This window comes from Centruroides vittatus, unplaced genomic scaffold (genome assembly GCF_030686945.1).
Source record: "Centruroides vittatus isolate TY-2023 unplaced genomic scaffold, ASM3068694v2 contig_439, whole genome shotgun sequence".
Lineage (NCBI taxonomy): Eukaryota > Metazoa > Arthropoda > Arachnida > Scorpiones > Buthidae > Centruroides > Centruroides vittatus.
Window position 1 is genome coordinate 1,232,199 of NW_027122239.1, and position 17,205 is coordinate 1,249,403.

Sequence of the window (17,205 nt, forward strand, 5' to 3'; positions counted from 1 at the left end):
AATGAAATTTAGTAAGAGAATTTTGATAGACTAGAAATAATATTTAAGTTCTGTTTATTTATAAATATTTAAAATTCTTAATGTATGTGATCATGAACTTGTTTGTGGAATTTTTTTTATGATCAGTAACTAATATTGGTATCATTTTACTTATGTAAAAGATCAAAGCTTCATTTCAATAAATGCTTAAATATTTTTGCAAACATATTTATGTTAATTTAGTTATATAATGAAGAAAATTATCATTATTGACAATAAATAATATTTAGCTTATTTATTTATAACAAGAATTAATGCTTCAGTTTTTTACAGAAAGTTTAGTTTATATTATTAGACAAAGCTTATTTAATAAGTTAATCTTGAATACAAAGTATGTTTTTAATAGATACTTGAAAGTGAGAGAACAAATTAAATTTATTAGCACCTAATTTAAATGATTAGACTTGAATGAAATAAAGTAATAAAAACAACCAAGGAAATAAGACATTTTGTACATAAAATGTGAATGGCAAAACTCTAGCAAGGGAGTGTCTAACATTCAGCCCACAGGCATGATCAGGTTTGCAGAGGCAGTTCTTCTGGTCTACAATTTATTTTCAAGTTTGTTTAAATGTTTAAAAGCCTGTTTCTAGAAATATCCAATTTATTCACAAATTAAAAAATGAGGAAGTAAATTGAAATAAATCTTTTAGATATTTATGGTTTTGTAAAAGTTTTATAATTTCTTGTTGACTTTTCATATTTATAAACCAACTAGTTTTTAAATAGATAGCTTTTTCTTTCTAAAGATTGTTATCAAAGATAATATTGTAAATGCTTTTATTCAATGAATTTAAAAATATTCAAGGATATTGACTTGAATGTTTTCAAATTAATTTTATTAATATTAAAATAATGATAAATTTTGTTTTCATTATATGCTTTTTATGTTTGATTTAAATATTTGATTTCTGATGATTGCGAAGGTTTACGATATATGTAATTTACTTTGAAGTTTTAATTTATTCCTTTAAATCCCTGTAGTAAGAATTTCATTGCATGTTATAAAATAAAAAGTTTATTGAACTCAATAATATTTACATTTTCTTTACAATAATCATTATCGTTCTTTTCCAATTTAAAATGTTAAATTTCTATATGCTTAAATTTTTGTTTTAAATTACCATTTAATTACTGATATTTTACTTGTCCACTATTATTTTATTTTTTAATAATAAATCATAATTTTCAATATTAAAAATGAATTTGATAAGAGATTATGATTTAATAATATATATTTCTCAAAACAATTAGTTTAACTTTCATGGATTTTTGTAGATCCATTTAAAAATTTAAATTTATAAGAACATTTTTATTTAATTTTAGTTTAAAGGAATTTCAAGTATTATGCTGATAACAATAACAAGTTCTGTAATTTTGTTGCAATAATGCTTATTGAATATTGTTTAAATAATGAAAAACACACAAGTAAAAAAAAAAGTATTTTTATTTTATAAATAAGAATAAAGAAATGTTTTTATTATTTATTTATTGTGGGTAATTAATTATTTTGAAAAATAATGAAGTGAGAAATCACTTAATGCTATATTCATAGGAAGAATAAATGTACTTCATATTACTGTCTGTTCTGTTATATAAATTGAAAGGGAATTTTTTGTTTAGATAATTATATATATATATATATATATATATTGAGATTTTTATATAAACTATTATGAAACCTAATTATATTTTTGTTACATAGCCTTCTATTAATTAAATTCTATATGAAATTTAGTTTGTACTATGTAAATTATATAGCTTCACTTTTATAAAATTCTAACTGATTTAACATTTTTATTCTAGTAGAAATTTTTATTAATTCTGCAAATGATTTCTTATAATTAGATAAACATTTTGAAATAGTTTTACTTTTTGTGATTTTCAAAATTGTTGTATCACGGCATATATTAGCACTATGTAATAAGATTTGAATTGTATGGTAAGTTTCTCAAGTGATTACTAGTTATATTTTAGTTTTGTTTCAATTATTTCATTTTTAACTTTACATAATTTATTTTTTAATGAAAAATATAAATTTAATTAGATTTAAGTCCACATTTCTTGAATTATCTAAAAAATACTACAAATAGTACTTTTTTCAATAATCTTTCAGTTAAATTGTTTAGTCATCTATTGCACTCTTGTTTGTTAAACATAATTCTACATAATATTTAGTCAGTCATTTCCCTAAAAATTTGATTTCAAAAATTAGTTGAAAAATTAAAATTATTAAGTTAATTATTATTAAAATGTAATTAAATTCAAGTATATATTATATAGAATACATAAAAAAAAAAAGGATAATAATTTTTAAAAATCAAAATTTATTAAATTTTTTAAAATAATTGTAAAATTTGATTCTGTACTTGTATATTAATTTTAATACCATTTTATTTATTATTATTAATTACTATCTGGCAAAAAAATTTTTAAACATTGATTCATATTATCATCACTTGATTTTAGAAACAGTTATAAATTTTCAATTTATCAGAAAATGTAAAAGAACTGTGCATATTTTTTTCAAGGCAAGAATGTTCTTTCTTTGAAATAAAATTACTTTTATCAGAATTATATCAATTTAACTTAATATGTTGTTAATTTTTTTGTAACAAACAATGAAAAATTTTGTTTAAAATATTAATTTTAAATGAAGAAAAAGTGTATGGGGAAAAACTGGAAAAGATTAACAAAATGATTTTCAACAATGCAGCTTTTAATATGCAAATGAAAATAAAAGTTATTTTAAAAATGAAGAATAAAAGCTAGCCAGTGTGTTTTAGAGATTTCTCCATGTTCAGATTTGAATCCATAAAATAGTTTATTTATTTAAAAATGAATTATTTGTAGTACACGAACAATAGATATACTGTTTAGAATAAGAAATGAAATAAATGGAATTTACTTACCTGTTAGATAATCTTAAAATTTGAAGACAGGAAACACTTTTCAAACTAAAAATTTATTTAATGTTAAACTTCTAAACTGTTTATTGGTTATATAACAGAACAAATTTGTAAGATAGAAAACTGTTTCCTTGTAAGATAGACAACATTTTCTTATCAACTATATTTAAATGAAATAAGTTTTATTATGTTAATTTAATCATTAGAGAATATTGCATCTTATGTAGAATGCATTAGAAATCTTATGTAGAAGTAAATGTAGTAGAAATTCTGTAAATTATATTAGATGTAAATAAATTATTTGTATATTTTCATTATTAAATAGATCTTCATACTGTAAATTTAAAATTTTTTGAAATCACAGCATTATTAAAATCAAATAATATATTTTTCAGAATGTAAAATGATACTAAATAAATTAATAGTGTAATATATTTAACAGAACAATTTCAATAATAATTCTTTCATATAACAAAATTTAATTGAAATATAATCTCTTGCATTTAATAATAATACTTCATTATAATTTATATAATTATTATTAAAATATATTTCTCTTTATGATCATCATGTATTGATTATATCTTATCATCTATTTATGGTTAAATAGTTTTAGAGATGTCTGCTTTAAACAAATTCTTTTTGTTTCATTTTTCTGGACTTTAATTTTTAGTTTTATGTTTTTTTCTTGTTATGGAATTTGTAAATTATTTTAAAAGTTTCTATTGATAAAATCAAAATTAGAGTGAGAGGTTTTTTTAATATTTATTTATCTTTTATTTTCAATACATGAAATTTTTATAGTTTAGGTATTTGCAGGTATTTTTATTAGAAATAAGAAGTATTTTTATAAGAAATAAAATATAAATTTCAATATATAAATCAGAATATTTTTTTATATTGTGTAAAAACATTTTAGTGTATGCATTTATAAGAATTTATAACTTAAAATAGAACTTGAGAAATAACTGGAATAAAATGTATAAAATAAACCATATTTTAGTTCAGAGAAAATATCAATATAACTAAAAAATTAATTTTATGAATAAATGAAATGAAAAAGGAATTCAGATGTTTATTTGAAAATATTTATTAACCCTAGTGTTTTCATGTACTACAGTATATTTAAAATGCTTTGAAATAGTTTCATATGAACTAATACTCCTATCCAAATATTTGTAACTGTTATGAATTGTTTTATCAGCTGATAAAGAAATAATTCTTCATTCATATTAGGAAAAAATTAAACTATTTGATTAATTTGATAACAGATTTCGTATTATGATTTTTACATGTTATTTATTTTGTAATTGATTTTGAGCTGGATATTCAATGTTTTTTGCATCTATAGGCTTAAAAGTACATTAGTAAAACATTACAATGTGCTTTGGTTCCCTTTTTTAAGATTATTGTTTATAAAAATTGTATAATGATGTATTTTTGTTATATATATATATATATATAATAAGTAAACAATATATTCCCAAGTAATCATATGAAATATTAATCATTTTATTGAAAATATGTAGGTTATAATTGAGCTAATTCAGCCATATTCTAAATCAAATATTTTTAGCAAAATTATTAGTATTTCCCAAAAACATAGTTGAATTTGTTGAATAAAAGGTTAATGAATTTAATTTCATTGATATTTGAACTTTTATAAATTGTCTTAATTAAAAAATAAGCCACAATTATATAATTTATTGCTAGTAATTACAGGAGAATGTTAGGCTATAAGTTAGATTAGCTCCTGTTTGTGGTTCTTTAAGCTTTTGAGGACTTTCTGTAGTGGTTTAAATTATTTATGTCAAATAAAATAATTATTTGAGCATATTATTTAGAATTGTGTTACAGTAAGTTTTGTTGAATTGGTGTTATGAAAATTAATTAAATATTTGCATTGATAAATATCATATAATTAGTTTTAGTATATTTAAATTTTATACATATTTTATATAACAAATTCTATAATAGTTTATATAATAAAAAAATTTACAGCTTATTTTAAAAATATTATTTTAGTGAAAAATTACAATTATAACATAGTGTTCATTGCTAAAAATATTTCTCAGAACTTAATGAATTTTTTTTAAAACAAAAAACAAAATCATTATAATGAAATTTGCTTTTAGTTATTGTAATTCATATGAGTCTGTGTCAGTTTTCAAATTCTCTATTAATATGTTTACTTTACTGAATTAGCTTAACAGCAGCAAAATCCAATATATATATATATATATACTATATACATAGATAGATAATCTTCAAATAATGATTCAAATATATGTATTGATGTTAATGTATCTCAATATAAATGCCCTATAATGCTAAAATATGAATTTTAATAACAAACATATTATTATCATTATTAAGTAAATGTTGATAAGCTAAACTCATTTAGAATTTTCTTAACTCTAGTTTAAATATATTAATAAATTAGTTTGCTGTAAATGATTTAATAAAAGTAATCTAAAGATTGTTTATATAAAGATATTTGTAATCAAAATTAAAAAACTTAACTTATAATATTTACTGTGTCAGTTTTATAAAATATTAAAAATTGACATCTTAATAAAAAAAAATATTTATTTACAAACTGTAGATTTGTAATTATAGAAGAGTATAAAATTCAATAAAAAGAATAAATGCTTATTAATCCTTATTATTTAATGACATTTTTTAAAACAGAAAATGAGAATTTTTAAATTATTATTACTACTATTACTATTATTTATACTTTAACATTTTGAAATTTTTAGTCAGGAACTAAGTCTATCCCATCAGTTTTGGTTTTAAATCGGCCTTTAAAAAATTACTGTTTGTGTAAAAAAGATTAATCTACCTCACAATTCAGAAAAAAATTGCAATAATTACTTATAGTTTTGGATTGTTGCAATGTTTTCATCTTTAGATAAAGCATTGCATGAAAAAGCTTGAATCTTTTTAAAAAATTTAGTTGGAATAGATACATAATAATCATTTGTAAATGATATAATTTAATAAAAACATTTAATTACTAAGTAATGCAAGCTCATGTTTTTTTCAAGTGATATTTAATTATCTTATTATTATTATGTATGTATTTTGTTTTTAAATGAGTTCTGTTTCTCAGTATAATTTATTGTATTGTATTAAGTCTCAAAATATTTTTTATTGCATAATTGTAATAAAGTCAAGTTAATAGTGAACATTGAAAATTATATATTAGTTGTTTATCATTTAAGAAAATTGTTTTATATCACAACAATAATTTTATTCCTATAATGTAACTCTTAAAGCATTACATCAGCTCTAATAAAAATTAACTTGTTATATTTTATATTGATTGAATTGTTATATTTTTCTCTAATTATAAAAACATTAAGTTTGGTGCTCTTTTAAATTTGAAAAAATGAAACACTGAATAAGCTAGGTAATATTGTAAGTTCTGTTTATTGTTCTATATATCTTCTATATTGTGCTTTTCAAAGTATTTACTTTTTGAATTTTTTAATCAATGTTTACATATTGATCTCATATTTTCTTTACAAATCAATTTATAACAATTTTCATAAGTTTAGTCTTGTTAATTGTTAATTGTCTTGTTAATAGCTATTTTTGTTTATATTTAGGCTGCTATCCTGGCAATTTTTGAATGCTATATTTTTTTAATTTACTTACTACTATCTCTTGCAAGCTACAAAATTAATAGTTGTAGGATAAATTAACTGATAACTTCTATTAAAAGTAATATATACTGTATTTACTCGCATATAAGATGAGGTTTTTATTCGTTTTTCACTGCTTCAAAAACCTAGGTCATCCTACACGTGCAAGCAAAGTATTCTTTGCAAGCAAAGTATTCTTTGCGTTTTTGCAATAATTTTTGTGAACCATGTATTCTCAGTCTTTACCGGATGCTCACTCTATGGTGTTCAAAAACAAAAGTATTTTATCTGGGTCGTTTGAATTGTTCTTGTGTATTTTGAAGTTAAAGATGAATAGCAATAGGAAAAGCAAAGCTTTTGAATTAGAATTCCAAAATTACATGGGAGCCCAATATAAGTTTAAATTTATTTCCAAGTGAAAACAGATGATTATTTGGAAATCAGAATTCAGAGAAATTCATAAGTGTAATCGACAGAGAGTGGATTTGACTGTTAAGAATAGGCAAAAAAGTTCCAGATTGTCCAGCTTTACATGAACAAATTATGTTGTCGATTTTACAAGATTTTTTCCTTAAAGTTTAAAATGACTGTAATTTTTGTGTGACAATGTGTGCATTTACGTGTATTTCATATAAAATTAGAATTGTATTAATAAATCTAATTTTCTTTATTTTGATCTTTAAAGTCACACCTCATCTTATATGCAAGATTGTCTTATATGCGAGTAAATACGCTATTTCAAAGAAATTTGTGATGTTTTTTAAGAATTTATTTAGAATTTATATATGTCGTATTTTATGTTTTGAAATTGAAAGAAAATTTAATAGCTGTATTGCATGCTGTAGTTTTAATTATGTTGATATTTTTATTTTACAGCATAGCATGATTTGCATTATCATTAAGTGAATTGTATCATTATATGAAAATAGGAAATTTAAAACATTTGTATTTTCTTAAATAAATTGAATTATAAAATATAGTTTCAACTATTTTGGAAATATTACTTTCAAAATTATCATCATTGTATTACTGATAACTTAGAATACAAATGTGTTTTTATAAAGACTAAGGGCGAAATGTTGAAATAATTGCTTACATTTTAATATATTTGTCTGTAAGAATGAATTCAGAATAACAAATACAAAAATTTTCGAACGATAATTTTAAATATATTTGAGATAACTTTAATTTGCACCTTTTTATTAATCTGTTTCCGACATAGTCTAGCAAAAATAATATTGAATTGCTCTATTATTAAAATGACTGAAATTTAAGAGAGAGTAATTTTTCTCAAATTAACTATTTGAACTAAGTATTTGTCATGTCTGTAAATCTGAAATAAAGCTAATTTTTGAAATTATATAGGCAATATATATTTTAAGAATTCATTAATAAAATTATAATAAAACATACTGTTATTTCAGCTATGTATAGTTATATGATAATATAATATTTTAGTTTATTTATAATAATTACTAAGTTAAATTTTATTTAAATCATCTTTTAATTTAATTTCTGAATATTTATAAAATTATTTTCTTGAAAAATTAAGTTTTTAAGAAATTATTTAATTTAATTATATTGTCAAAAATAATCTGCAAGCATATTATTCTTCATTTATATATTAAATGTTTTCTGAAATATAAGATGATCATTAATAATTAATTCAATATGAATATATTAAATACATTGGAAAATTAATTAATTAAAAAAATAAACATTTTAAATTGAATGTTTTTAAAATAAAAATATTTATATTTTAATGTAACTTAACAAGAATTTTTTAAAATTCCTCTTTTTAGTAGTTTGCAATTGGTCATACGATAATTAACTATTATTATTAATATAGTTTTAGACCATTAAGAAAATAAACATCCAGGATAAGAAAGTTATTCATATTATTTGAAAAATTTTCTTAAAGTAATAAATATAATTACATAATTCAATTGGTTTTATTCCATAAAAATTCTAAATCAAATTTGAATCGTTATTACTAGATTTTTTAATTTTTCTTTTCTGTTTCAAGTTTTGTGCATTACTTAAACTTTATTTTGACTGTAGTTCCTCATTATAGTTATCATTTGTAACTCAAAAGAGCTAAATAATGGATAATTGAAAATGCATAATTAATAGTTTTTATCTAATAAGCAAATTTAAATTGCTTATTTTGTATTTTATTTAAAAGTATCTTAATCTGAACTTTTAGAGAATTTTTACTTTTTGAATATTTTGTATTATTAAACGGAAAAAATATTTATTTTTAATTATATAAGATTATTGATTCATTTTTGTTGTATTAATTTATAAATATACTTTTATAATTTTTAACAATAAGCATTTTTAAGTGAATTTAATATAATGTAGAATCAAATATGCTTTTGTTTATTGAAAATATTGAATTTTATAAAAGTTGTTTGAATGACACGAAAATGTTATTGATTGTAATATAATGAATTAAGTTTTTTTGCGTAATGACATAATTAGTCATTAAAATAATAATAAATTTAATATATTTACATTAAAGAGAAAAAAAATTTTGATTTTTTTTAAGTTATTAAAAGCCTGTGTTATAGGCACGAGCTTTAAATAAATAAATCAGTTATGTATTCCATATTTAGTTAATTTTATCAAAAATAGATTTAATTTAATAAAGTTTTATATATTGTTTGTTTAATGAAGTTATGTATTTTACATACATGTAGATTATTCATTCATATCAGACAGGCTTATTTGTCTAAAATCATTATAATAAAGCAACAAAACATGCTAATTTTGATATTACTAAATATTTTTAATACTTGTAGATATATTGAGCTAATGAAGACAAACATTATGAAAGAAAAATGATGCAATATATTTATCATATATGAATCTTCATAATTAAGCCTGTTCATAAATTTGCTGTCAAAACTAGTAATCAAAATGTAAATTATTTTAAAATGTTAATTATTTTCATGAATTTATTTAATGTTCTGAAGGAAGAGATTTATTAAACACTGATATTTTGATGAATATTTTAATATATATATCTCTTCATTTATAGATTCATCTTTACTATACTTAATTCATATAGTTGTTTATTAATTATTATTTGTTTTAATTTATAACTTTATTGATGAATCTAAATATTTTAATTTATTCAACTTTGAAATTGTTTGGGAAATTTTTTTACTTTTTTTTTATTTTACTAAATTTATTTTATTTTTGTAATTTATAAAATTTAGAATTATTTACACCAGTTACAATTATAAATGCAAATAAAAATGAATTTTATAAATGCTTTTGTTTAGTTGTTACTTAGTTTTTATACAGATCTTTTGGTAAAACTTGTTTGAAAATAGTCTTCAGTTTGTTATGTTAAATGTAAAAGAACATCTGCTCATCTCCAGAAAAAAAAAGAATGGAAAGCACTGAAAGGAATGTAAATAATTATAATTAAAAAAACATTACTTATCCAACTATTCTATGTTCTTTATTGTAAAAATGTATTTAAAGTAAATATTTTTAACAATATAATTTTCTTTAATAAAACTGCAAAGGATATATACGTTTGTTTGTTTAGTTATGGCAACACAACATTTTGGGCGATCTGCCTAGGGGGGTGCCTTCCGGGAGGTCTTTCTAAGGGAAACTGGCCCCTATTTAGGAATTAGACGTGGAGAAAACCCAGAAAACTCCACGTGGTCAGCCCGTCCGAGCGAGGTGCGAATCCATGACTGAACTCTGTGTTTAGGGTTCAAAGACTGCTTGGCACTGGTGGGCCGAAAGGATATATACGGAACTTCAAAATGTATTTCTTGAATGTATCTGGTTAGAATCATAATGAACTATGTTTTAAATTGTATTGCCCCAGAATAGAAATAATTGTTTAGACAACTGAAAGCATATATATTATCTGAGATAAGTTTTTTTTTTTTTTTTGAAATCTTAATGATTGAATTCAAAAGTAATTTTTATTAAAACATATTTATTTCAAAACTTTTAAAGATATGAGCAATCTATTTTTAGATTTTTATTTAAAGTCTACTATGAAACTTTTATGAGAATAATTAGCTTAATCTTTATGGAGTCAAACTTCTTTAATATTTGTTTTAGGGATATGCTCCCATTTTTAGCATCTTTTGAAGAGAATAAAGATAAAAAACAGGCTTATATCATGTAGAAAATGAATATATTCATGTTGACATTTTTTATATTTGTTGACATTTTTTTGTTTAAAAACTTTAACTTAGGCATTAACTTAAAAATTTCTTCTTAATATTTGATTATGTATGACATTTGAAGATAAATTTTTAGATAGAAGTTGCTTTACATAGTTAACTTAAACTCTTATTATATTTTTAAGTAATTACTAATATTTTAACTAAACATCAAATAAATCCAATGTTTATTATTTTAATTTTTAACAAATAGTATTCTTTTAGTTTTCCTTTTACAGAACAGTCATTTCTTAGTTTATGCTTATGCTTTAACCATGGATTTATTTTGTTATAATACAACTGCACAGTAGTAATAATTATACCATTGAGCATTGTTATGCTATAACAAGTAAGGTGATAAACTTTGAAGAACTAACAAGAATTTGAGATTTCAGAGTGATTTAATAAACAATTTAATGCTTGGAAGAAAATTCATTCAGTTGAATGACAAAAAGTAACAAAACAGATCATATTAATCACAATGATGATCTGTTTGATGACAATCTAATGATGACAATCTAAAGTCATTCCAAAAAAGTTCATCAAAACAATAATTGTCTGTTTTTTATGCTTCCCATAGAATAATTTTTAGCAAAGTTCAAACAATCTATAGTAGTCTCTGAAATAACAAGCAAAAATTTTATTTAAAAAAAAAATGTTTTAAGTATATGTGATATCCGAGCCATTGACAATAGTTTAATTGAAAATTGTCTTACTGGCAGTAGTGTGATATGGGAAGATACAAATATCAAAACAGATTGGGTTAAGATTAGACAATGAAATAAATTCTTCTGTTAGTTACTTTATAGGACTACATATGGCTGGTGATGAGACAAATCAGGATATAGAAGGATATGATGATGAGAAAGAAATAAATTTCAAAATTCTGTGGTCTATATGAAAAAGTTAAGATTAAAATCCTTACTTAGATTTTGTGCATCCTATTAGCTTGAAATATCATCAAAAGCCAAGTGTTACTTTTAATTTATTATTATTATTTTTTTTAAGTTACTGTCTTAAAACATTAAAATTTGTATTTGATTAATTGAGCTAAATCAAATTCAACTACAGATCAACAATAGATCTTACCTGTTAATAAAACAAAATTTATTGATGTAATTATTAATCTTACAAGACAATTTAACATGACGTAGCTGTTTCCTGAGTGAAGTAAGTTTCTTTCTTTTTGTTCTTTACAAAGGTTTTCTGAAGATAGGGACATGTCTCTAAAAACATTAAATTTAATATTGAAGTTTGACTCCTTGAAAGATTATGTTGACATATTGTTATTAACATTTAATAACAAAGTTAATGAGCTATTAATTTTAAAATATTTTTATGTAAACTCAAATAAAATTCATAACAGATCTATGAATTTTTAATTACAAATCTTTTATTTTGTTTTATGATTCATTTTTCATTCAGTTTGCATTTCAGATAGTAGTATTGGTTGCAGTTTAATCTATTATAATGCCTTCATAATAAATTTTAAAATAAAGAATCAAATTAAATGGAAACTGACCAGAATAATTTATTAAATAGTTTGAAAGTTTCACTAATTAATTTTTAATATAATCTGATACGTAATCTTATTTAAACTAAAAAGATGTGTTTTTTTATATACAAATAAAATAATTAATATTAGATGATATATGTAGATTAACTATTAGTTTTTTATTCTTGTGCTTAGGATATTTTATATAAAATTAGTTGATTTAGTTTTGTAAATAGTTCAGATTAATATAAATCATCGTTATTTTTAATAGCACCCAGACATTTTTATTCTATTTTTTTAATTAATAATAATAATAATTTAATAACTAATTATTATTATTATTATTTGTCACAGTGTTCTTTTAGTTGCTTTTTTTTTAATTGCATTCTGCTATCAAATGAAGGACTAACTAGTGTATTATTTATTTGACTGTACTAATTATAAATTTTCTTCATAGATACAATCTTCGTGAATATACAGTCATTATAATTATAAATAATCATAACTATAAAAATTTTTTCTTGCATTTAAATGCAGTTATATAATAATAGAATGTTACACATTTTAATTACTTTGTTAATATTTAAATGTACAAAATATGATATTTTATATTTATGGTTTGGTAAATGTTATGATTATTTTAAATTAATAAAAATATAAAGCCTACTGTCTTATATGAAAATTGTTCTGATTGTTTGGAATAGAACTGCATTTTATTATATACCTTAACTAGCTCTCTACTTGTCTTGATTTTTCATTTTTGTTTGATATTATATTATTCTATGTATTTACATTGTATCTCATAATAAATATAGTTTTTCAATCAAGTATTATCTTTAACTTTGTTGCCATAAATTATAAATATATCCTCTTCATTTTTTAAATATGATGAAACCTTCATTAATTTAAACAAATTTTATGTTTAAATTGACAAATAAATTCTGCTAAATAATCAATAGGCCAACTTCAATAGCTGAGTGTTTGAAAGGATTTATTGACAGTTTTAAAAACAGACTGTTTCTCAGTCATTTGAAAATTTTATAGTGAGTATTTTCATAATTTAATAACATTGCTAAACTTCAAAATGCCTAATAATGTTATTTTTCATAAGTTGCATTTTCATTCTCATACATTTAAAAATGAATTTACAATTAATAATTTTGACAGATTACAAGTTTATAAGTGAAATGATTTTTATTATACAATTTAATTAAAACTGTAATAAAATTATATTTAAAAAAATATATTTAGAATTAATATTCTGTGAAGTATATATTAATAGATTATTGGAATATAAATTCTAGTTATAAATTACACATCCATAAAAATGTTTGATCATTGATTAGAATTCATAATTTCAGATTTTGTTCTTAAACATATTAAATTAAGGTTACAAGCTAGGTTACAAGGCATAATTATCCTTTCTTTCTGTAAAATCAAAGATAGAATTAATATATTCTGGTAGCTTAGCTGTTTTATGCATCTAGTATCTATCTGAAAGATATAGATAATTGTTGTTGAGCAGATATACTTATTGTCTAAATAAATCTGTTCTGAGTAGGAGTATTTAGTACATATTCAGTTTTCATTAACAACTCATTTAGTTTTTATGAACATGGAACATTTATCATTGTGAGCTTCTTTTTGTCAGGTGGATGTTTTCGGAGTATTTTTAAATAAGCCTAATGCTTGTATATAAATTTAAATAGATACTTAAATGTTGAAAAATAGTTACAATGTAAGCAATAAACATGAATGTCTGCACAACTATTAAATATTTAAGTTCATAGAGTAAAGTTATAAAAAGTAGTTTTAAATGAATATTATATAAACAAAGAGTATTGAATGCACATAATATTTTAAAATATAATTATTGGTGTAAATTTTTTGACTATGTATAATGAAATTTAATATTGAATATGTTAATTATCTAAATTGTATTTAATTAATTATCAGCAGCTATATGCATTTATTTTATTTTTTTTTATTAAAAATGAAATGTTATAATCAACTTAAACAGCATGTTTTTTTTTACCTTTATAATATGCTATTTTAAAAAATTCTTATTCAGTTTTGGAAATCATTGTCCTCCAATTTTAAAATTTTTTAATTTATGAAGTAGTAATTAAATTTAATGTTAAGAAACCATCATTTCAATTTTAAATATTGTTTTCTATAAATTTTTAATTTAGATGCTATGTGAATACTACAGAATCATACATGCATATTTTGAATTACAGTAATTGAATATATGTGAAGTACTTTTTATTAGATCATAGTTTTAACGTTGTTTTGACCTTTTCAAATATGTCAGATTAAATGAACTACATTTGTATATTGGTTACTAAGGAGAATTGGAATTTGTTCATACAGATTTTAGATATCCTTTGAAAAAGAAGACAGACAAATGATGATTGAAAATTCAGATCAGTTTGTATAGTTTTCCAACTAGAGTTTGATAGTAACTAGAGATTTTATTAGTTATAAATGGTGTTTTTTCATTTAGAATTAATATAACCAATAGTTTTTATTTTAAATAATAATTTTTCAAAAAGAGAAAATTTTTAAAATGGAGTTAAAATGGATGATATATAAGCAAAAGGTGAAAAAAATTCATTAACACACTTCTGAGAATATTTCAATAAGAACCTGTTTGAATTTTGACAGTCATCAAAAACTATATGATAAATATAAGTAAATAGTTTTATTGGTATAAAACTATTTACTTATGTATAAATTTAAATACTAAGAAATATATATATGTTTATTATAAAATTTCATTATACAGGGGGGGTGCAAAAGTAGGTATACATTTGAGAATCTGAGAAATACAAATGTTTGGTGTTAATTATTATTATTTTTATTATCTTTTATTAGTTCGTATTCCATATTTGTGATTTAATTTGTGCATAAGAATAAATATTTTTTCTTCCTATTTCTTCCTGTATGTTGTTTTTCCATAATAACAACTGTATACCTACTATAGAGCAATTATTTTACATTGGACAATGCTCTTTCAAGTAAGTTGTGTGTTAAAGAATTTAGATTTAAATAATCTAGAAAATATTCTATATTTTTGCATATATAATATAACATATCATAGTTGAATAAATAAATATCTGTTGTGGATTCTTATTAAAATACATAAAATATTGTGTATATAAATTTATGAAAACTTTCAGAATAATAAACTGAATAGTAGAAAAACCTTATGAGAGTATATATATATATATAAAATCTATACTTTCTCCTTCTATATTTACATAATTAAAAGGGATATATTTTAATAAATAATCTTTTGTTGATTCTTTTGATAAATGTATTAAATATGTATATAAGAATAATTAAATGTCAATTTTAAAAGCATGCATATTTAAAGCTATTCAGTTGATAATGAATTAATAACTTTTCATATACTCAAAATGTATTTAGGAAGAAAAACAGATTTGTTTTGTTGTTTAAAAAAAATTGTGCTAAGGATGAAAGTTCAGTTTTTAAAAATGTTTTAAAAACCTTTTTTAAATATTAGTGTTTTATTAAATTACAATTTTAATTTTTTCTAATATCGATTACTTTTATATAAAAATTAAAATCATGCATTTAAAAGATTGAAGTTAATAAAATAATTACATATCTGAAAAGGGATTCTTTATTTATTTATAAATTTTTGTAATATTTTGATATTTTTATTTTTATATATAAATATTATAAGCTGAATTATTATACCATCCATTTAAAAACTACATCACTAAAAACTGCTTAAATTCAAAATTTTTTATTTATTTAAATATACAGTAATTAAAACAGAAAAATAATTCAGTCTCTGGTGTTTTTAAAGGATAAAATAAGGTTAGTGTATTAAAATAAGGACTGAAATATTTTATTATTTTATTGAAACAAATGAACAAATGTATGCCAACTTTATTTTGTCCTTTAATGTAAAAATGATTATACAGTTTTAAATTTTATTTTTAAATTAATGATTATACAGTTTAATTTGTGAAAAATAGATGATTTTATTATTAAATTTCATATTTCTTAATTCTGTGTTGAAATTTTTTTTACTGAATACATAAGCACAATATTTTATCTATAAAACAGATTTTATATTGAGAAAACACTGATATTAGCATTTAATAAAAAGTTTATATTAAAATCTATATTGTAATAAGTTATTTTTAATTTCTTGAAAATAATTTTTCTTTTGTTAAATGCTAGTTTTAGTTTGTGTTGTAGAAAACGATCGCTTTTATAAAATTGGATTGAAAAAATATATATACATACATACATACACATACACAATACACTATTTTAAAATATTTTTATAGCAATTAAAAAGGTATTTCAAAATGTATTTTCATATTAAATTTTATAATTTTGTTTACTAATTTAACTGTGTGTATTTATTTTGGAATATTCAATAAAATTTAGAATATTTTAGAAGTTATTTAAAATCTTGATGAATAAGTTCTGCAGCATTCATAAATTTTATGTTGCAGTTTATTCCAAATGCAAAAATTTATAGGCCATATTTTTGAATTAAATAGTGAAGAAAAATATCTGAATTTTATTAAATATTTATAATGTCAATAGACAGTATTTCTATTGCTTTTCATTTATCTTGACAAAAAAAAAATTCTAATGCAATAGATAAAAAATTTTATTATTTAATTTAAAAGTAAAACATTGTTTAAGTTTAAATTGATTGTGATAAATATTATATTAATTGTTTTTAATCATCATTTTATTTAACCTGTGCTTTGTTTATTTTAAATATATATCTTAATTATGGCAGGAAATGTAATGCTAATTCTAATTGATAATATTTGATTTAAAATGGTTTAAAAAAAACCTTTGGTTTAATGAAAAAGTTGTCTTTTTAATGTAAAATATTAAGGGAAGTTCAAAGCTTT

The 17,205-nt window shown here is 20.6% G+C and overlaps 1 protein-coding gene and 1 long non-coding RNA gene across 5 annotated transcripts in view; both read left to right on the forward strand.

Annotated features, from left to right (window-relative positions):
• LOC136977011 (serine/threonine-protein phosphatase 4 regulatory subunit 1-like) overlaps positions 1-17,205 on the forward strand; it is a 425,271-nt gene that overhangs the window by 80,836 nt on the left and 327,230 nt on the right. The window lies entirely within an intron of this gene.
• LOC136977017 (uncharacterized) overlaps positions 1,880-17,205 on the forward strand; it is a 30,038-nt gene continuing 14,712 nt past the window's right edge. The window contains exon 1 of the long non-coding RNA XR_010881018.1: positions 1,880-1,981. This is a non-coding gene — a long non-coding RNA (uncharacterized lncRNA). The remainder of the gene's footprint in view (positions 1,982-17,205) is intronic.